The sequence below is a fragment of the Lissotriton helveticus genome, chromosome 4_1 (genome assembly GCF_964261635.1).
Source record: "Lissotriton helveticus chromosome 4_1, aLisHel1.1, whole genome shotgun sequence".
NCBI lineage: Eukaryota > Metazoa > Chordata > Amphibia > Caudata > Salamandridae > Lissotriton > Lissotriton helveticus.
The window spans coordinates 1,077,667,111-1,077,686,499 of NC_136063.1; positions in this window are offsets into that span (position 1 = coordinate 1,077,667,111).

Sequence of the window (19,389 nt, forward strand, 5' to 3'; positions counted from 1 at the left end):
GTAAAAATGGCAATTTTGCTCACTGTGGGGCTTTAAAAAGTGGGTATTCAACATGAGGCACAATCCATTTGACATGTTTGAATCATTTTTTCAACAGTACAAAAAATAAATTTTTTGATGAAAAACGATGACCCCGGACCTGTCAAACTTTCTCCAGATGGTCAGAAATGGTAATTTTTTAATGTTTTCTCTTTTGACTGTAAACAACTAATACATGTGCATTCTCATGTATGGAACTAAAATGTGTTGTTTAGAGTCATTTCTCTGCCAGAAATTGGTAGAAATAGAAGCTTCTGAGTAGGAGGAAAAGTCTGTTAAATGGCAATTTTGGTGACTGTGGGGCTTTAAAAAGTGGGTATTCAACATGACGCACCATCCATTTGACATTTTGAATCATTTTTTCAACAGTTCAAAAAATAAATTTTTTGATGAAAAACGATGACCCCAGACCTGTCGAACTTTCTCCAGATGGTCAGAAATGGTCACTTTTTTAATGTTTTCTCTTTTGACTGTAAACGACTATTAAATGTGCATTATCATGTATGGAACTAAAATGTGTTGTTTAGAGTAATTTTTCTGCCAGAAAGTGGTAGAAATAGAAGCTTCTGAGTAGGAGGAACAGTCTGTAAAAATGGCAATTTTGGTCACTGTGGGGCTTTAAAAAGTGGTTATTCAATATGAGCCACAATCCCTTTGACATTTTGAATCATTCTTTCAACAGTTCAAAAAATAACTTTTTTTGATGAAAAACGATGTCCCGGGACCTGACGAACTTTCTCCAGATGGTCAGAAATGGTCATTTTTTAATGTTGTCTCTTTTGACTGTAAACGACTATTAAATGTGAATTATCATGTATGGAACTAAAATGTGTTGTTTAGAGTAATTTTTCTGCCAGAAATTGGTAGAAATAGAAGCTACTGAGTAGGAGGAAAAGTCTGTAAAAATGGCAATTTTGGTCACTGTGGGGCTTTAAAAAGTGGTTATTCAACATGAGGCCCAATCAAATTGACAGTTAGAATCATTTTTTCTACAGTTGAAAAAATCTATTTCTAGATGAAAAACGAAAATCTCCAGATGGTGAGAAATGGTCATTTTTTAATGTTTTCTCTTTTGACTGTAAACGACTGTTAAATGTGAATTATCATGTTTGGAGGTAAAATGAGTTGTTTAGAGTCATTTTTCTGCCAGAAATTGGTCGAAATAGAAGCTTCTGAATAGGAGTAAAAGTCTGTACAAATGGCAATTTTGGTCACTGTGGGGCTTCAAAAAGTGGATATTCAACATGAGGCACAATCCCTTTGACATTTTGAATCATTTTTTCAACAGTTCAAAAAATGAATTTTTTGATGAAAAACGATGACCCCAGACCTGTCGAACTTTCTCCAGATGGTCAGAAATGGTCATTTTTTTATTGTTTTCTCTTTTGACTGTAAACAACTGTTAAATGTGAATTATCATGTTTGGAACTAAAATGAGTTGTTTATAGTAATTTTTCTGCCAGAAATTGGTAGAAATAGAAGCTTCTGAGTAGGAGGAAAAGTCTGTAAAAATGGCAATTTTGGTCACTGTGGGGCTTTAAAAAGTGGTTATTCAACATGAGGCCCAATCAAATTGACAGTTAGAATCATTTTTTCTACAGTTGAAAAAATCTATTTCTAGATGAAAAACGATGACCCCGGACCTGTCGAACTTTCTCCAGATGGTCAGAAATGGTCATTTTTTTTTATGTTTTCTCTTTTGACTGCAATGACTTTTAAATGTGAATTATCATGTTTGGAACTAAAATAAGTGTGTTTAGAGTCATTTTTTGCCAGAAACTGGTCGAAATAGAAGCTTCTGAGTAGGAGCAAAAGTCTGTAAAAAAGGCAATTTTGGTCGTCACTGTGGGGCTTCAAAAAGTATTTATTCAACATGAGCACAATCCATTTAACATTTTGAATCATTTTTTCAACAGTTGAAAAAATCAATTTCTTGATGAAAAACGATGACCCCGGACCTGTCGAACTTTCACCAGATGGTCAAAAAGTTGTCATTTTTAATGTTTTCTCTTTTGACTGTAAACGACTGTTAAATGTAAATTATCATGTTTGGAACTAAAATGAGTTGTTTAGAATCATTTTTTCTGCCAGAAATTGGTCGAAATAGAAGCTTATGAGTAGGAGGAAAAGTCTGTAAATTGGCAATTTTGGTCACTGTGGGGCTTTAAAAAGTGGTTATTTAATATGAGGAACAATCCCTTTGACATTTTGAATCATTGTTTCAACAGTTCAAAAAATAAATTTTTTGATGAAAAACGATGACCCCGGCCGGACCTGTCGAACTTTCTCGAGATGGTCAGAAATGGTCATTTTTTTATTGTTTTCTCTTTTGACTGTAAACAACTGTTAAATGTGAATTATCATGTTTGGAACTAAAATGAGTTGTTTATAGTAATTTTTCTGCCAGAAATTGGTAGAAATAGAAGCTTCTGAGTAGGAGGAAAAGTCTGTAAAAATGGCAATTTTGCTCACTGTGGGGCTTTAAAAAGTGGGTATTCAACATGAGGCACAATCCATTTGACATTTTGAATCATTTTTTCAACAGTTCAAAAAATAAATTTTTTGATGAAAAACGATGACCCCGGACCTGTCAAACTTTCTCCAGATGGTCAGAAATGGTCATTTTTTTATGTTTTCTCTTTTGACTGTAAACAACTAATAAATGTGCATTCTCATGTATGGAACTAAAATGTGTTGTTTAGAGTCATTTTTCTGCCAGAAATTGGTAGAAATAGAAGCTTCTGAGTAGGAGGAAAAGTCTGTAAAAATGGCAATTTTGGTCACTGTCGGGCTTTAAAAAGTGGTTATTCAACATGAGGCACAATCCCTTTGACATTTTGAATAATTTTTTCAACAGTCCAAAAAATCAATTTTTGGATGAAAAACAATGACCCCAGACCTGTCGAACTTTCTCCAGATGGTCAGAAAAGGTAATTTTTTAATGTAATCTCTTTTGACTGTAAATGACTGTTAAATGTGAATTATCATGTTTGGAAGTAAAATGAGTTGTTTAGAGTCATTTTTCTGCCAGAAATTGGTCGAAATAGAAGCTTCTGAATAGGAGTAAAAGTCTGTACAAATGGCAATTTTGGTCACTGTGGAGCTTTAAAAAGTGGGTATTCAACATGAGGCACAATCCATTTGACATTTTGAATCATTTTTTCAACAGTTCAAAAAATGAATTTTTTGATGAAAAACGATGACCCCAGACTTGTCGAACTTTCTCCAGATGGTCAGAAATGGTCATTTTTTAATGTTTTCTCTTTTGACTGTAAACGACTGTTAAATGTGAATTATCATGTTTGGAAGTAAAATGAGTTGTTTAGAGTCATTCTTCTGCCAGAAATTGGTCGAAAGAGAAGCTTCTGAATAGGAGTAAAAGTCTGTACAAATGGCAATTTTGGTCACTGTGGGGCTTCAAAAAGTGGATATTCAACATGAGGCATAATCCATTTGACATTTTGAATCATTTTTTCAACAGTTGAAAAAATAATTTTTTTGATGAAAAACGATGACCCCGAACCTGTCGAACTTTCTCCAGATGGTCAGAAATGGTAAAATTTTATTGTTTTCTCTTTTGACTGTAAATGACTATTAAATGTGAATTATCATGTTTGGAACTAAAATAAGTGTTTGGAGTCATTTTTCTGCCAGAAATTGGTCGAAATAGAAGCTTCTGAGTAGGAGTAAAGTAGTAAAAGTTTTTATTGCACAATTAATTAAAATCATTGCAATGTACATGCACTGAAATAAACGTTACACATTAAGAGTAAAAGGGTGGACAAAACAATTAAAACAGAAAAATTGTAAATTAAAAAAAAGAAAAACGTGCAGTAATGTCACCAGGAAAGGAACTCATGCTGGGTCTGAAGCAAGTTTTGGGGAATTAATTTCTAAAATAAATTTAACAAAACGAGCCGCCAACTGCGGAGAGTCTCCTCTCATGCAGGCATCTAGTGCTTCCTGGCAGGTCCTGATGTTGAGAAGAAGCCAAAGGGGACGCAACCAGAAGTTTCTTTGGGCTCAAAGTTTTTGGCAAATGCACAGTATGTGGATAAGGTTTTCCTCTTCCTGTTTGCAAAAGCGGCATTGAGATCATGCCCCTTTCCTGTACCCCTGGCCAAACTTGTATGCCATCAGCGGGATTAAACCAAAACGAAATCGCATCAATTGAAGTTTTATATGCACTTTCGTAGAAGCTGCCAGATACGACGGGAGAAATTTCGGGGTGTATAATTTAGAGACCCAGGGGCCATGAAAGAGCTGGGAGACCCGTTGCTCGTCGAGGGCGCTTGAAAGACTTTTTGTTTGTTTGGTTAGAAGTTTTGTTTTCGCTGCAATGGGCAACGGGGATGGGCATAATCTATTTTTCGATGCAAAACGATGACCCCGGACCTGTTGAACTTTCTCCAGATGGTCAGAAATTGTCATTTTTTAATGTTTTCTCTTTTGACTGTAAACAATTGTTAAATGTGAATTATCATGTTTGGAACTAAAATGAGTTGTTTAGAGTAATTTTTCTGCCAGAAATTGGTAGAAATAGAAGTTTCTGAGTAGGAGGAAAAGTCTGTAAAAAGGGCAATTTTGGTCACTGTGGGGCTTTAAAAAGTCGGTATTCAAAATGAGGCACAATCCATTTGACATTTTGAATCATTTTTTCAACAGTTTAAAAAATAAATGTTTTGATGAAAAACAATGACCCTGGACCTGTCGAACTTTCTCCAGATGGTCAGAAATGGTCATTTTTTTAATGTTTTCTCTTTTGAGTGTAAACAACTATTAAATGTAAATTATCATGTTTGGAACTAAAATGAGTTGTTTAGAGTAATTTTTCTGCCAGAAATTGGTCGAAAGAGAAGCTTCTGAGTAGGAGGAAAAGTCTGTAAAAATGGCAATTTTGGTCACTGTGGAGCTTTAAAAATCGGTTATTCAATATGAGGCACAATCCTTTGACATCTTGAATCATTTTTTCAACATTTCAAAAAATAAATTTTTTGATGAAAAACGATGACCCGGGACCTGACGAACTTTCTCCAGATGGTCAGAAATGGTCATTTTTTAATGTTTTCTCTTTTGACTGTAAACGACTATTAAATGTGAATTATCATGTATGCAACTAAAATGTGTTGTTTAGAGTAATTTTTTTGCCAGAAATTGGTAGAAATAGAAGCTTCTGAGTAGGAGGAAAAGTCTGTAAAAATGGCAATTTTGGTCACTGTGGGGCTTTAAAAAGTGGTTATTCAAAATGAGGCCCAATCCAATTGACAGTTAGAATAATTTTTTCTACAGTTGAAAAAATATATTTCTAGATGTTCTAGATGAAAAACGATGACCTATCGAAATTTCTCCAGATGGTCAGAAATTGTCATTTTTTTTATGTTTTCTCTTTTGACTGCAATGACTTTTAAATGTGAATTATCATGTTTGGAACTAAAATAAGTGTGTTTAGAGTCATTTTTTGCCAGAAACTGGTCGAAATAGAAGCTTCTGAGTAGGAGGAAAAGTCTGTAAAAAAGGCAATTTTGGTCACTGTGGGGCTTCAAAAAGTATTTATTCAACATGAGGCACAATCCATTTGACATTTTGAATCATTTTTTCAACAGTTGAAAAAATCAATTTCTTGATGAAAAACGATGACCCCGGACCTGTCAAACTTTCACCAGATGGTCAAAAGGTTGTCATTTTTAATGTTTTCTCTTTTGACTGTAAACGACTGTTAAATGTAAATTATCATGTTTGGAACTAAAATGAGTTGTTTAGAGTCATTTTTTCTGCCAGAAATTGGTCGAAATAGAAGCTTATGAGTAGGAGGAAAAGTCTGTAAATTGGCAATTTTGGTCACTGTGGGGCTTTAAAAAGTGGGTATTCAACATGAGGCACAATCCATTTGACATTTTGAATCATTTTTTCAACAGTTCAAAAAATAATTTTTTGATGAAAAACGATGACCCCAGACCTGTCGAACTTTCTCCAGATGGTCAGAAATGGTCATTTTTTAATGTTTTCTCTTTTGACTGTAAACGACTGTTAAATGTGAATTATCATGTTTGGAAGTAAAATGAGTTGTTTAGAGTCATTTTTCTGCCAGAAATTGGTAGAAATAGAAGCTTCTGAGTAGGAGGAAAAGTCTGTAAAAATGGCAATTTTGGTCACTGTGGGGCTTTAAAAAGTGGGTATTCAACATGAGGCACAATCCATTTGACATTTTGAATCATTTTTTCAACAGTTCAAAAAATAAATTTTTTGATGAAAAACGATGACCCCAGACCTGTCGAACTTTCTCCAGATGGTCAGAAATGGTCATTTTTTAATGTTTTCTCTTTTGACTGTAAACGACTGTTAAATGTGAATTATCATGTTTGGAAGTAAAATGAGTTGTTTAGAGTCATTTTTCTGCCAGAAATTGGTCGAAATAGAAGCTTCTGAATAGGAGTAAAAGTCTGTACAAATGGCAATTTTGGTCACTGTGGGGCTTCAAAAAGTGGATATTCAACATGAGGCATAATCCATTTGACATTTTGAATCATTTTTTCAACAGTTCAAAAATAAATTTTTTGTTGAAAAACGATGACCCCTGTCGAACTTTCTCCAGATGGTCAGAAATGTTCATTTTTTTTATTGTTTTCTCTTTTGACTGTAAACAACTGTTAAATGGGAATTATCATGTTTGGAACTAAAATGAGTTGTTTAGAGTAATTTTTCTGCCAGAAATTGGTCGAAAGAGTAGCTTCTGAGTAGGAAGAAAAGTCTGTTACAATAGCAATTTTGGTCACTGTGGGGCTTTAAAAAGTGGTTATTCAACATGAGGCACAATCCATTTGACATTTTGAATAATTTTTTCTACATTTGAAAAAATAGATTTTTCTATGAAAAACTATTGTCGTGTATTTCTATAGGTTCTGAATCGATCCCCCTATTCCTGACCCTATTCTGGTTAAACTAACTAGCTAGTTAACTAACAGTCAGCCCATGAGGCAAGAAAGCCCCCATGATGCAGATACCGTTATCTGACGCAGTCACACTACGGCACAGGAACGTGTTATCTGATTAGGTCATAACGCTTGAGATCTAATTAGACAAGCGACATTCCTCCAGCCCCTGATAAGGCATACGACGTTCTCATAACAAATCAAACCTATGACAACCTGGACAATCCGTGCGGCCATTGTTTTGATTTCACAGAGAACTTTTGCAAAAGAATGTGCTAACGAGCAAGTCGTATGACATCTTTATTGACGTACCTATGTCCATCCTTACGTCAATCCCGGCACCTTTAAGGTATAAATATTGCCGACCTTGCCCTATGCAAACACACGCGTGGTGACAAGACGGAGCAGCCATACTTGCCGAAGCCGAGAGCAGAAGCAGACCCCGCTGGCAGCAGCCCCGCCTTCCTGACGCGCTGAGAGACGCGCTGCTATCTCAAGCCGAGAGACCCAGCACCGGCGCTTCCGGGTAGCCCTCGCAGGCAGCCTGGAATATCGAGAGCAGAGAAAGAGATACCATTCCTCATCCATCCTAAATTCCAGGTACAGAACTGAATAACCCCTCCTAGAGAATTCTTTAGTTATTCACTTGGCAAAAACAAACTTAACTTAAACTGTAACTTTCTATTCCCGCCCACGCATTAGACTTAGGTCAGGTACACGGGGTAGGCGTATTTAGAAACACCAGTTGAGTACGTTTAGTCAAATGTATATGTGTATGTAAATATATTTTAATCATTTTAAAACATCATATGGCTCAGAAACCATATCAATGTTTTTACAGTATTATTTTATACTATTGCTTTTAATGTATGCACTTTACTTAACTATAAGTATTGCAATAATATCGATCCATTTCTCTTGTACGAGAAAAGAGACTGATCAATAAATAACACCTTTTTATTGAACACGCCCGTCTCTTCCTTTTCTCTACATTCTGATGAGACTAAGAATGCACGTACTGACTGAGTAAAATAATTGCCTTGTGCTCACACGACTCTTGAGATTGACTCTTGATTAGGGGAGAGCAAAGTTGTCATGTTCTATGGTTGTCAGAAACTAAATCCCTTCTTGTCTAATCAGGGGAGGTAATTCTCTCTTGAACATTCGAGAAAGTTTCTAGCGAACTCTGAGCTTAGCTGGCAAACCCAAAAATTAAGTCTAGTATCGACAGTAGTAGACCTAGTTAACGTCTGGTCTAGGCCTTTACTGCTGTAGGTACTATTCCAATGCGCAGAGCCTATTGGGAAAATAGGAGCTACACTACATGGCGCCCAACGCGTTTGGAAAGGGCGATAAAACTAACGTAAGACATTTAGAGTAACTCAGTCGTGCTTTCTCACTCAGACCCCTTTTCCCAAATACTCCAAAGACGTCTGGAGTGGGTGAAAGGTTATATCCTCCAAAACCTCGCAGGGGGGAACTCCTATGTATGGTTCTTGGTCTAGTCAACGTTGAAGGATAAAACAGTTCCAGAATATTGTGCATCTAATCTCTGTTTCCATAAAGAAACCTGATCTGCAAACAAACATAATACCATCCTGTCTGTAAAATGGCAGAGAGTGATGATGAAAGAGAGGCAATTAGATTAGCCACTGAAATAGCAGATGCTGATGCTACCATGCAAACAGCAGACCCGGATATAATACTCATCCAGGTCGCCAAAAGGAGATCTATAACCTTAAAACTTATAGAAAATGGACTGACACCTAGAGGTGGCACAGTCATATTCGTAATTGAGGCACACGAATATCGGCAGACAGAGGTATACTATACATGGATACATTTTCCAGCAGCGAATGCTGTAACAAAGTACTTCCACTATTACAAAGTAGAGGAACCTCCTGAAATGTACACTCCTTTCGAGGAGGTGGAAGTACCACTCAAATTCCAAGAGCATTTGCTCTTATTTGATGGCGCCCTAAAACATAACAATCACATTACAAGGCTCGGTCCTTTAGGTAGACCAGGAGCAACGTGGCCGGTCCTAGCCGGATACACACCACATCCAGACATCGAAAGAATGCCTGCAGCAGAGCTGTTAATACAGCTAAAACAACTACTAAAAATTCACAGACAATTAGTTCAGTATGTAATGCGGACTTCAACAATTCAGCCAGCGATTAAACTACCACAGCTGACCCCTCACCAGGGGAACACAAATAAAATTACACCACAGAACATCCAATCCTGCCTAGGTAAAGTTCCAGCTAAACGGGAACAAATATCATTCTGGTTGGCACAGAAAATCACCCAAATAGAGGCGGTGTTTCCTGACACCACCCCATTAGAAAAACACAGGATTCTGACTATATGTCTCCCAATGGGAATCGCACCACACATTGAGGACTGTGACACTTGGGGTACAGTCTTTGCTTCCATCTACACAAAAACGCACGGTGTTCCATCCATTTCGGTAATACCAGATGTGCTAAAACAAATTCAAGATGAATACGGTCCAGAACCTGCTTTAACTCTTGGTATGAAATTACTGAAAGACTTCAAGCAGGTCTCGGCTATATTACTAGCCAACATAAAAGGTGAAGCAGCAAACGTGGCGATCCGCCAGAGGTTAAAAGAGACAGATATAGCAGACCAACCAGCTGAAATTGCCAGAATCATAGAAAAATCCTATGAAGAACTAGGCAGAGATAGTCTAGGTGGAATACCAGTAAAACCGCAACTGACTACAAGTCCAGAAAAAATATTTTTTAATAATAATAATTCACCAAAAAAGAACTGGGATGGAAACAAACAATCCAATCCCAAAGAAAAGAAATTCCAGTCCAGAGGAAGGTCTCCTAGGCGAAGAGAGAAATCTCCAAACCAAAGACAGAGGTCACCGCAGAGTGACCCCTCTGGGAATAGATATAACCTTAGAAATAGGGATAATATTAAAAAACCTGATAGATATCAAGACATTGATACACGTCCCTCTCAATCTTTTCAGAATTCCTCGCAGAAATCGGAAAGAAGAGGACGATCAGAAGAGCACGCCAAGTCCAAAGACAAGGAACCTGCTCAACTTAAAAAGAAATCACAATTTCCAAAAAAGAAGGTAGCCAGTATCAAGGTAGTTAAAAATGCCGAGAATACTGAGGACACAACTGAAAAACGGAGAGTGGGCTCAGACAATGCTAGACAGCGCAGCAGAGGTGAGCATAGCTCGCAAAGTCCTTATGAATCATCTGGAGACAGTGGACACGAATGAATATCTTCAAGTGGAAACTGCAGATACCAGAGTTAGCAAGCCCCACAAGATATACGAGATAACATTACGTATAGAGGGAGATAAGACTAGGAAAATAAGGGGACTATTTTGGGATAACCTATCCAAAGGCTATGACATCCTTCTAGCTGAAAAAGACTGGCCACCAGAGTTTGTCAGGGAGTGCCCTCATGGCGAAGAAGTAATTATGCCTGCCTTCTCGAATCAAATACCGATTCATAAAAAATATACACTTGCTAGAAAGTGGGCAGTGGCCTTAGCACCTGCTTTATATAAAAATCATGTAGGATGGGATGAGGATTCTCCTCCTCACAAAATCCAGTTAAAATCACAACCTACTGCACAAAGGCAGTACCCAATTAAGCAAGAAGCTAAAAAACAAGTAAATGAAATACTAGATCAGCTAGAATACCAGGGGGTGATTGAAACTTGCACCTCACAAATGAACAATCCTTTGTTTCCGGTCTCCAAACCAGACAATTCGTACCGTCTAGTTTTGGATTACCGACACCTTAACACATGTTGCAAAACCTTTGCAGTGCAAAACTCACACAGTGCTGCACTAATGAATAACATAGTGCGCAAAAAATACAAAACAACCTTGGACATCTCCAATGGATTCTTTTGTCAAAACATAGCACCAGAGAGCAGATATTTAACTGCATTCTCAGTAAATGGCACTCACAAACAATTCTGTCGGTTAGCCCAGGGGTACAAGAACAGCCCGGGGGTATTCTCTGCGAGAGTAACAGAATTACTACAACTATATGATGATGAAGCATTATCTTATGTCGATGACATTTACTTAACAGATGATGACTTGGAGACTCACTTGAAAAGAGTGAACACCATAATACTTGGTTTCGCTGCAGAGGGTTATAAATTCAACTTCAAAAAGTCCAGAATTGCCCATCTGACAGTCATATTCTTAGGATATGAGCTATCAAGTGAAGGCAAAAGCCTGGCAGACAATTTCCTAGAGAAATGTGCCGTTATCCAAGCTCCTAAAACACTAAAAAACTTACAGTCAATTCTAGGCTTCCTAAATTTCGGAAGAACATACATTGCAAATTACGCAGAAAGGGTCAAACCCCTTTATGATCTAATTAAACCAGACTTTAAAAGATCCAGTTGGACTCAAACACACACAGAAATTTTGAGATCCTTACAAACAGACATGCTAATTAAAACAAAATTAGAAACCCGTGATAATACACGCAACCTTGTGATCCGAGTCATCCCAGGGAGATGCGGATTCACATACCTGACCTCTAATGAGGGAGAAAAGGTACCAATTGCATTCAAATCACACTTGTACACAGAAGCTGAACAGAAATTCAGTAATACAGGAAAAATCATTCGTGCAGTTCAAACCGCAATAGCTAGAGAAAAAGACATAGCTGACGGTAGACATATCACAGTCAGAACAGCAGAATCAGCCTTTGAGGCACTAACAACACCGTGTAATTTACCAACAACAACATTGAATCCGGAATGGATACAATGGGTAAATTCAATCACAACGGACAAAGTATACTACTACTTTGATCCAGAACTAGAAGAATTAAAAAATCTAAAATATGAAAAGACGTATCCTCTGCCAATCGACATTCTGCCTCTACGACATTACGCCTGTGTAATCTATACAGACGGACATGCTCAACCCTCCGTTTGGGGAGAACATGCATACAATCCCACATGTGAGATTACAAAAGAAGTGTGGCGCGGAGGTAAACTAAGACCTCTATTAACAAAATCACACTCAGTAGAAACTAATTCAGAACTACAAACTGAAATAATAGCTTTGAAAATGGCGCTAGATAATGCGGATCGCGAATTCCCGACACTTATAGTGTCAGATTCATATTACTGCGTCAAATCATATAACAGCGATTTGCAGACATGGATTCAGAACGGTTATAAAGATGACACAGATGCACCAATAAAGCAGAGACTGCTCTGGGAACAAGTAGCTCTTTTGAAAAAAGAACTACCAAAGACTCACGTGACTCACTCACTGAGTCATCAGCGTGATGGCGTTCACGTTGTAGGGAATTCATTGGCTGAAGCAGCCGCAGCGGCAGCCACTAAACTGGCTCCCGTAGATCGAAAAAAGCGTGCATTAAAGTACATTGACGGCGAAACATTGCTGGCAGTGAAAACGTCATCAAAAGGCGACTGCTCAGCGTTACCGATCAACTATCCACTCAATTACACATACATCATAGATGCAAACTCCGTTCCTTTTGCTCGAATCCCTGGAGTGGGGGATAGAGTGATTCCAAACATGGACAGGAGACACTTGTTAATCGCAGACGCACATATGGGCGAGGGTCTCAGACACCTTAAATTAAAAGATTCTCTGGAAGAATTACAATCACGGTACTGGTGGCCAGGCATGAGCCTGCACTACACCATGTTTGTAAAAAACTGCCCAAACTGCAACAGAGATCGCAGAGGGGAGAGAAGCAGTTTAATACCTCGTCGAATCAAGGCAGATAATATTACCAACAAAAAGAATGGCTTGCGATTAACATACACAGGCTAGTTCCACTTATAATGTAGATCCACAGCACTCGGCTGACGTCCGGACTGTTATACAAGATTTGCGAGTCTAAATGGCATATACGCTAAGAGCATGCTACGTTCGACCATTTCTTTCACTCAGGCAATCCAGCCTGGGGGGGAAACATGGCCAAATGAGCACAGCCCAGCGGGAATCTTCTCACTTCCTTCCTGAGGGTATGGGATGGTGTAAAGAAAAAACCAAGGCAGAAAGCAATCTATAATGGAAAGGATATTAGGTTCGGGAGCTGGGTGGGTCAAACATCTAATAAGTGTCCAACGTAGTCTAAATAACTTGCCAAGAAATTCTCTGAAGGGATTCAGTCCGTACGAATTATTATTCGGAACTAGGATGTTGATCTCTGACCTTGATAGTCAGACTTCAGTGGTAATAGAAAAAACCTTTGATGTCAAAGACCGTTTGGCTATTTTGCAGGACTTAAACAAAACAAGAAAAGACCTGAGCAACATACAATTGAAACAACAGCCAACAACCACTGAAGAATCACCACCTGTCCCAGCAAGACCTGTCTGGATTCCAAAAGTCGGGGATCTAGTCAGGGAGAAGATCGCGGTAAAGAAGGAATTTGGGCCTTCTTACAGAAAAGCAGTTCCTGTCTTGTCTGTCAACGGAACAAGATCAGTTGTACTACCGCCACTTGCTGGTAAAAAGGAGAACCGAGTTGTATCCATCGACCTGGTAAAACCACAACATGTGGCCGATAACAAACAGTAGGCCAAGTGGACTCCCAATAAGTAGCAGAACACCAAGGTTTGCTACCAGTACAGAGGTCCTATCAAAGAGGCTCATCACATTCGAAACGCCTACAGAAGAACAACAAGGACTATGCAACAATGCAATAGAACTAAGACCTCTGAAAACCCAAATAAAAACATTTAGCAGAGACACACCAATCTATACTGAAGTACCCAGTGAAAATGCAAAAAACTAAAATCCTGAACCAATTGGAACAATTGACAGAACTGCATCCGGTTACTTCATCAACTTCGATGATTCCTCTGACGGCTTCAGTGAATCAAAGACACAGCCATCATCAAAATCCTTTAAAGACAAAGCGAAGGAACTTTTGAAACAACTGAAAGAAACATATCTGGTTTCTCCATGGATTGAATTTTGGGTGGGTTTTGGTGCATTTATCCTCATACTTTGGCTCATCATGGTATTTACTTTGGGACGCTTCATTGAGGGAAAATATGCTAAAATGGACACAGCAAGTCAGAACATCAACTTGGTCCTCAAACCACACACATCTTCACACATCGAGAAAAGAGAACTTTCTTCAGAACTCTCTTCAGCCAACTTCACAGCAATTCCGATACCTGGTGGGGTAGCCTGGGACAACACTGACTATGAAATTTATGGTCCGGTCGAGATCCTGAAATATCCACACCAAATCAAGATCTCCTTGAGTGACTTTGCAAAACCAAACTCATTTGCTGATGATTGGGACTTTGAAAGTATAAACAATATGATGTCTGACTTAGTAATGTCTGCTAAATTTACAAAACATGATTATTTGCAAGGTTCTACAAATTATGATAGTATGTATTGCTATAACCATTATGGTAACCATTTCTTGCATAAATCTGCACAACCTAGAAATGTTTTAAATTATAATCAATGGGAACATTGTGCTACACCTCCAAAAGGGAGCTCTAGAACCGTTTATGACAAATATTCATATTTTTCAGGTTTTAACATAACTAATGCTGAAACATTTTATTACAAATTGTCAAACAAGACAGGGATGAAAACCATGATAACCAACACAAAATTGATATATTCAGATTCATTCTTTGAAAAAATGAATACTTTTGGATTTGATTATTGGGACAAAAATGTTGATTTGAAAAGTGTTTGGGGTACAAAAGAATGGCAAGTACAGGGTTTAGAAGCTTTGTTTAGAGCCTGCATGATCCCAGAACAAATGATATTTTTAAATGACACTGTTCGACAAACCACCTGTCTTGGCTTAGCCAAAATCAAAGATTTAAATAACCCGTCTATTCCAAAGCCAACAATGTTTAGCAATAACTCTGATACAGATGAAGAAATAGACATAAACCATATACTTAACCAAAACAGAACACATCCTGATTGGAAACAATGGTTAATCTGGCCCACAGATACAAATCACTGTCAAGATAGATTCCTGAATAAAACACAGGGTTTCAAAATGACCAGGCCAGACCCTAGATATCCTCAAAGACATCACCCAGGGATAATAACAACCTACAGTGTGGGCAAATTATGCCTTCAATGGCTACAGACTTCCACACTGCCTGAAATTAAGCAACACCTAACTTTACTTACTGATGGTGCTGACTTGCGTGATTTCATACTGGGACCACGCAAACAGCGTCAAAAGCGTTTCATAGCAGCCTCTGTATATGCAGCATACAATGAGGCCTGGAAGGTTACTCAAATTGAAACAGCAGAGAGAATACGTGAAATTGATCGTATTAATTTGGAAAAATCACTTTCTGTAGTGGACAATGGGTTAATGACTCTGTCCTCCAGAATTTTTTCATTGGACAGCATTGTGTCTTCAGCAATCGATATATTATCGCAAGACTTACTGTTATTACAACATGGTCAGTCACAATTGCGTTCCATTGTACAGCTTGGCTGGACGTTACAAAATCTGCGTTCAGGCTATGTGCCTTGGCGTTTAATCAACACAACGTCACTATTCCAAATCTTTAACCTTACTGATAGACAAATCGGTATGGCGCAGAAGGGTGCTGATTATACAATCTTGAGCATTGAAAAACTTGAAAGATTACCAATGACAATGTCAGAACGACCTGTCAGTGAATGGATAATCCACGGAATCATAAATATTCCAATCTCAACCTTCAGGTTTCAATACTGCCAAAAATATATACAGGCTGGCATGTACGAGAAATTGGGAAAGGGGTACCTTAAAACAACTTGGAACCTGCCCTATTCACATGCATGTGTCAGTAACAAAGGACAGAAAGTGTTTCTTAGTGGCAACAATTGTGCGATGTCACTAAGCGGCACGCTTCTGTGTAACGGTATTAGTTTGCACGGAGCCTGTGAAGGGAATTCATACAACCTTTCATGTCACCAGCAAGGCGCACCTGCAACTGAAATAGAACCATTCTTTCAAAGACTCTATAATGGGAGTTACATTCTTATTGTAGACCGCAGATGTTGCAGTCTTATGCCCGGGACTCCTTATCTCGTCACTACGACGGCGAAGGTCAAGTGCTGTGGACGTTCTTTGTTCCCCAGCTCCTTTCCAGACAGGGAGGCGAGGGCATGGCCCAGTTTGAAAATTACTTCTATTCGAATAGATACTTTAAGCAGAATGAAAACAGTGCTTCTTCAGACGCCTACAAGGCTCACGTCATCAAAAGAAACGTATGATCTACAAGTCGCAAGGACGACTGCAGAGATACATACATTATTATCAACTAATTCCCCCGTACATTTTGCGGAAATCCTGAGCGAAATCTTAAATATTTCTGATACCACTGGGGTCTCAAAGGTATTTAAGACAGTATTTTCTATGGCATTAACACCATTCAAAGCCATACTGGGTATTTTTCCAGATTTCGTCCATTCGATTTTTGGCGGACTTCCCCTGATCCTGGGACTAATTGCAGGAATCCTATTCCTAGTCCTTATTTTTCGTTATGGCAACCCATGTCACAGATCAAACTCTCGCGACAATGGAAGATACGATCCTAGCCATTGGATACCGGGACCGGATATCAAAAATCCTGGGACTCTCCCGGCTTAGAGACCTAAACATGACTTGGTTTCTATCATTTCGACCAATGTGGCAAAGGTGTGTTTTACCTGTACTAAGGTGTCTGCTATGCGGAGAAGAATGCGTGTTAGACACCTGTCTGACGCTACAATCGGATGCGCCGGTGGATGCAGATACACTGTTGGTTCCTACCAAGGTTCACGCTTTGTGCTGCCCTCAAAGGCTGCCAATTCTGATGACGGCATTCCTGGAATCTTCACCACTGCGATTGAAGGGTAGTGAAGTTCAAGATGAAAGCAACATCGAACAGGTACGACCTTCTGTCAGCAATGCAAATCAGAATGTCAATGGAGACAATCATGCGCACGAATGCATGGTTACCCCTATTTCCGACTTAGAGGAACTTTCCCATGAAGCTGTTGACAGTTTTTTCGAAAGCCTGAATGATATGATGTTCTCTCCAGAACAGAAATAGAGACTTTTGAGTAAACTCGCACACGGCGTTCCCTGAATTCGGCCTTCAACTTTAAAAATAAAGTCACATGAACAATTACAATCCAGTTCACGGACAGCAACTTTTTTCAGCAAGCCCTTAAAATATTTTTCTATATATTTTTTCCCCGGGACACTGATCTTCTGCTTAAAGTAAGAAACTATTCCTAGAGAACTAAGATTTCTATTTTTAGATACTTTATAGACTTTAGCTGCCCGCTGGTATGTTCACAAAATATATTATGTGATGAAATGGTTTCGACTTTTCTTTCTGTATAGCCATATTAAGAGCCATTTCATGTGTATTTCTCATATACCAACAAGCAATAATGCATAAAATGCGTGTTTACTTTTGCATTTAATTCATAGCTTAAGTGCATACAATATATATGACTGCAATTTTTCAGTATATTTGAAAATTTCGAAATGCATTTATGTATTTTGGGGTGGTAAGGTATACACTATACTCTTTAGTATGTTGTACTATGTTATACTATGCATAGATTAGTAGATATGACCATAGTTAGCGTGGAGTGGGTGTCGTGTATTTCTATAGGTTCTGAATCGATCCCCCTATTCCTGACCCTATTCTGGTTAAACTAACTAGCTAGTTAACTAACAGTCAGCCCATGAGGCAAGAAAGCCCCCATGATGCAGATACCGTTATCTGACGCAGTCACACTACGGCACAGGAACGTGTTATCTGATTAGGTCATAACGCTTGAGATCTAATTAGACAAGCGACATTCCTCCAGCCCCTGATAAGGCATACGACGTTCTCATAACAAATCAAACCTATGACAACCTGGACAATCCGTGCGGCCATTGTTTTGATTTCACAGAGAACTTTTGCAAAAGAATGTGCTAACGAGCAAGTCGTATGACATCTTTATTGACGTACCTATGTCCATCCTTACGTCAATCCCGGCACCTTTAAGGTATAAATATTGCCGACCTTGCCCTATGCAAACACACGCGTGGTGACAAGACGGAGCAGCCATACTTGCCGAAGCCGAGAGCAGAAGCAGACCCCGCTGGCAGCAGCCCCGCCTTCCTGACGCGCTGAGAGACGCGCTGCTATCTCAAGCCGAGAGACCCAGCACCGGCGCTTCCGGGTAGCCCTCGCAGGCAGCCTGGAATATCGAGAGCAGAGAAAGAGATACCATTCCTCATCCATCCTAAATTCCAGGTACAGAACTGAATAACCCCTCCTAGAGAATTCTTTAGTTATTCACTTGGCAAAAACAAACTTAACTTAAACTGTAACTTTCTATTCCCGCCCACGCATTAGACTTAGGTCAGGTACACGGGGTAGGCGTATTTAGAAACACCAGTTGAGTACGTTTAGTCAAATGTATATGTGTATGTAAATATATTTTAATCATTTTAAAACATCATATGGCTCAGAAACCATATCAATGTTTTTACAGTATTATTTTATACTATTGCTTTTAATGTATGCACTTTACTTAACTATAAGTATTGCAATAATATCGATCCATTTCTCTTGTACGAGAAAAGAGACTGATCAATAAATAACACCTTTTTATTGAACACGCCCGTCTCTTCCTTTTCTCTACATTCTGATGAGACTAAGAATGCACGTACTGACTGAGTAAAATAATTGCCTTGTGCTCACACGACTCTTGAGATTGACTCTTGATTAGGGGAGAGCAAAGTTGTCATGTTCTATGGTTGTCAGAAACTAAATCCCTTCTTGTCTAATCAGGGGAGGTAATTCTCTCTTGAACATTCGAGAAAGTTTCTAGCGAACTCTGAGCTTAGCTGGCAAACCCAAAAATTAAGTCTAGTATCGACAGTAGTAGACCTAGTTAACGTCTGGTCTAGGCCTTTACTGCTGTAGGTACTATTCCAATGCGCAGAGCCTATTGGGAAAATAGGAGCTACACTACACTATGACCCCGAACCTGTCGAACTTTCTCCAGATGGTCAGAAATGGTCATTTTTTAATGTTTTCTCTTTTGACTGTAAACGACTATTAAATGTGCATTATCATGTATGGAACTAAAATGTGTTGTTTAGAGTCATTTTTCTGCCAGAAATTGGTCGAAATAGAAGCTTCTGAGTAGGAGGAAAAGTCTGTTAAATGGCAATTTTGGTGACTGTGGGGCTTTAAAAAGTGGGTATTCAACATGACGCACCATCCATTTGACATTTTGAATCATTTTTTCAACAGTTCAATAATACATTTTTTGTTGAAAAACGATGACCCCTGTCGAACTTTCTCCAGATGGTCAGAAATGGTCATTTTTTTATTGTTTTCTCTTTTGACTGTAAACAACTGTTAAATGGG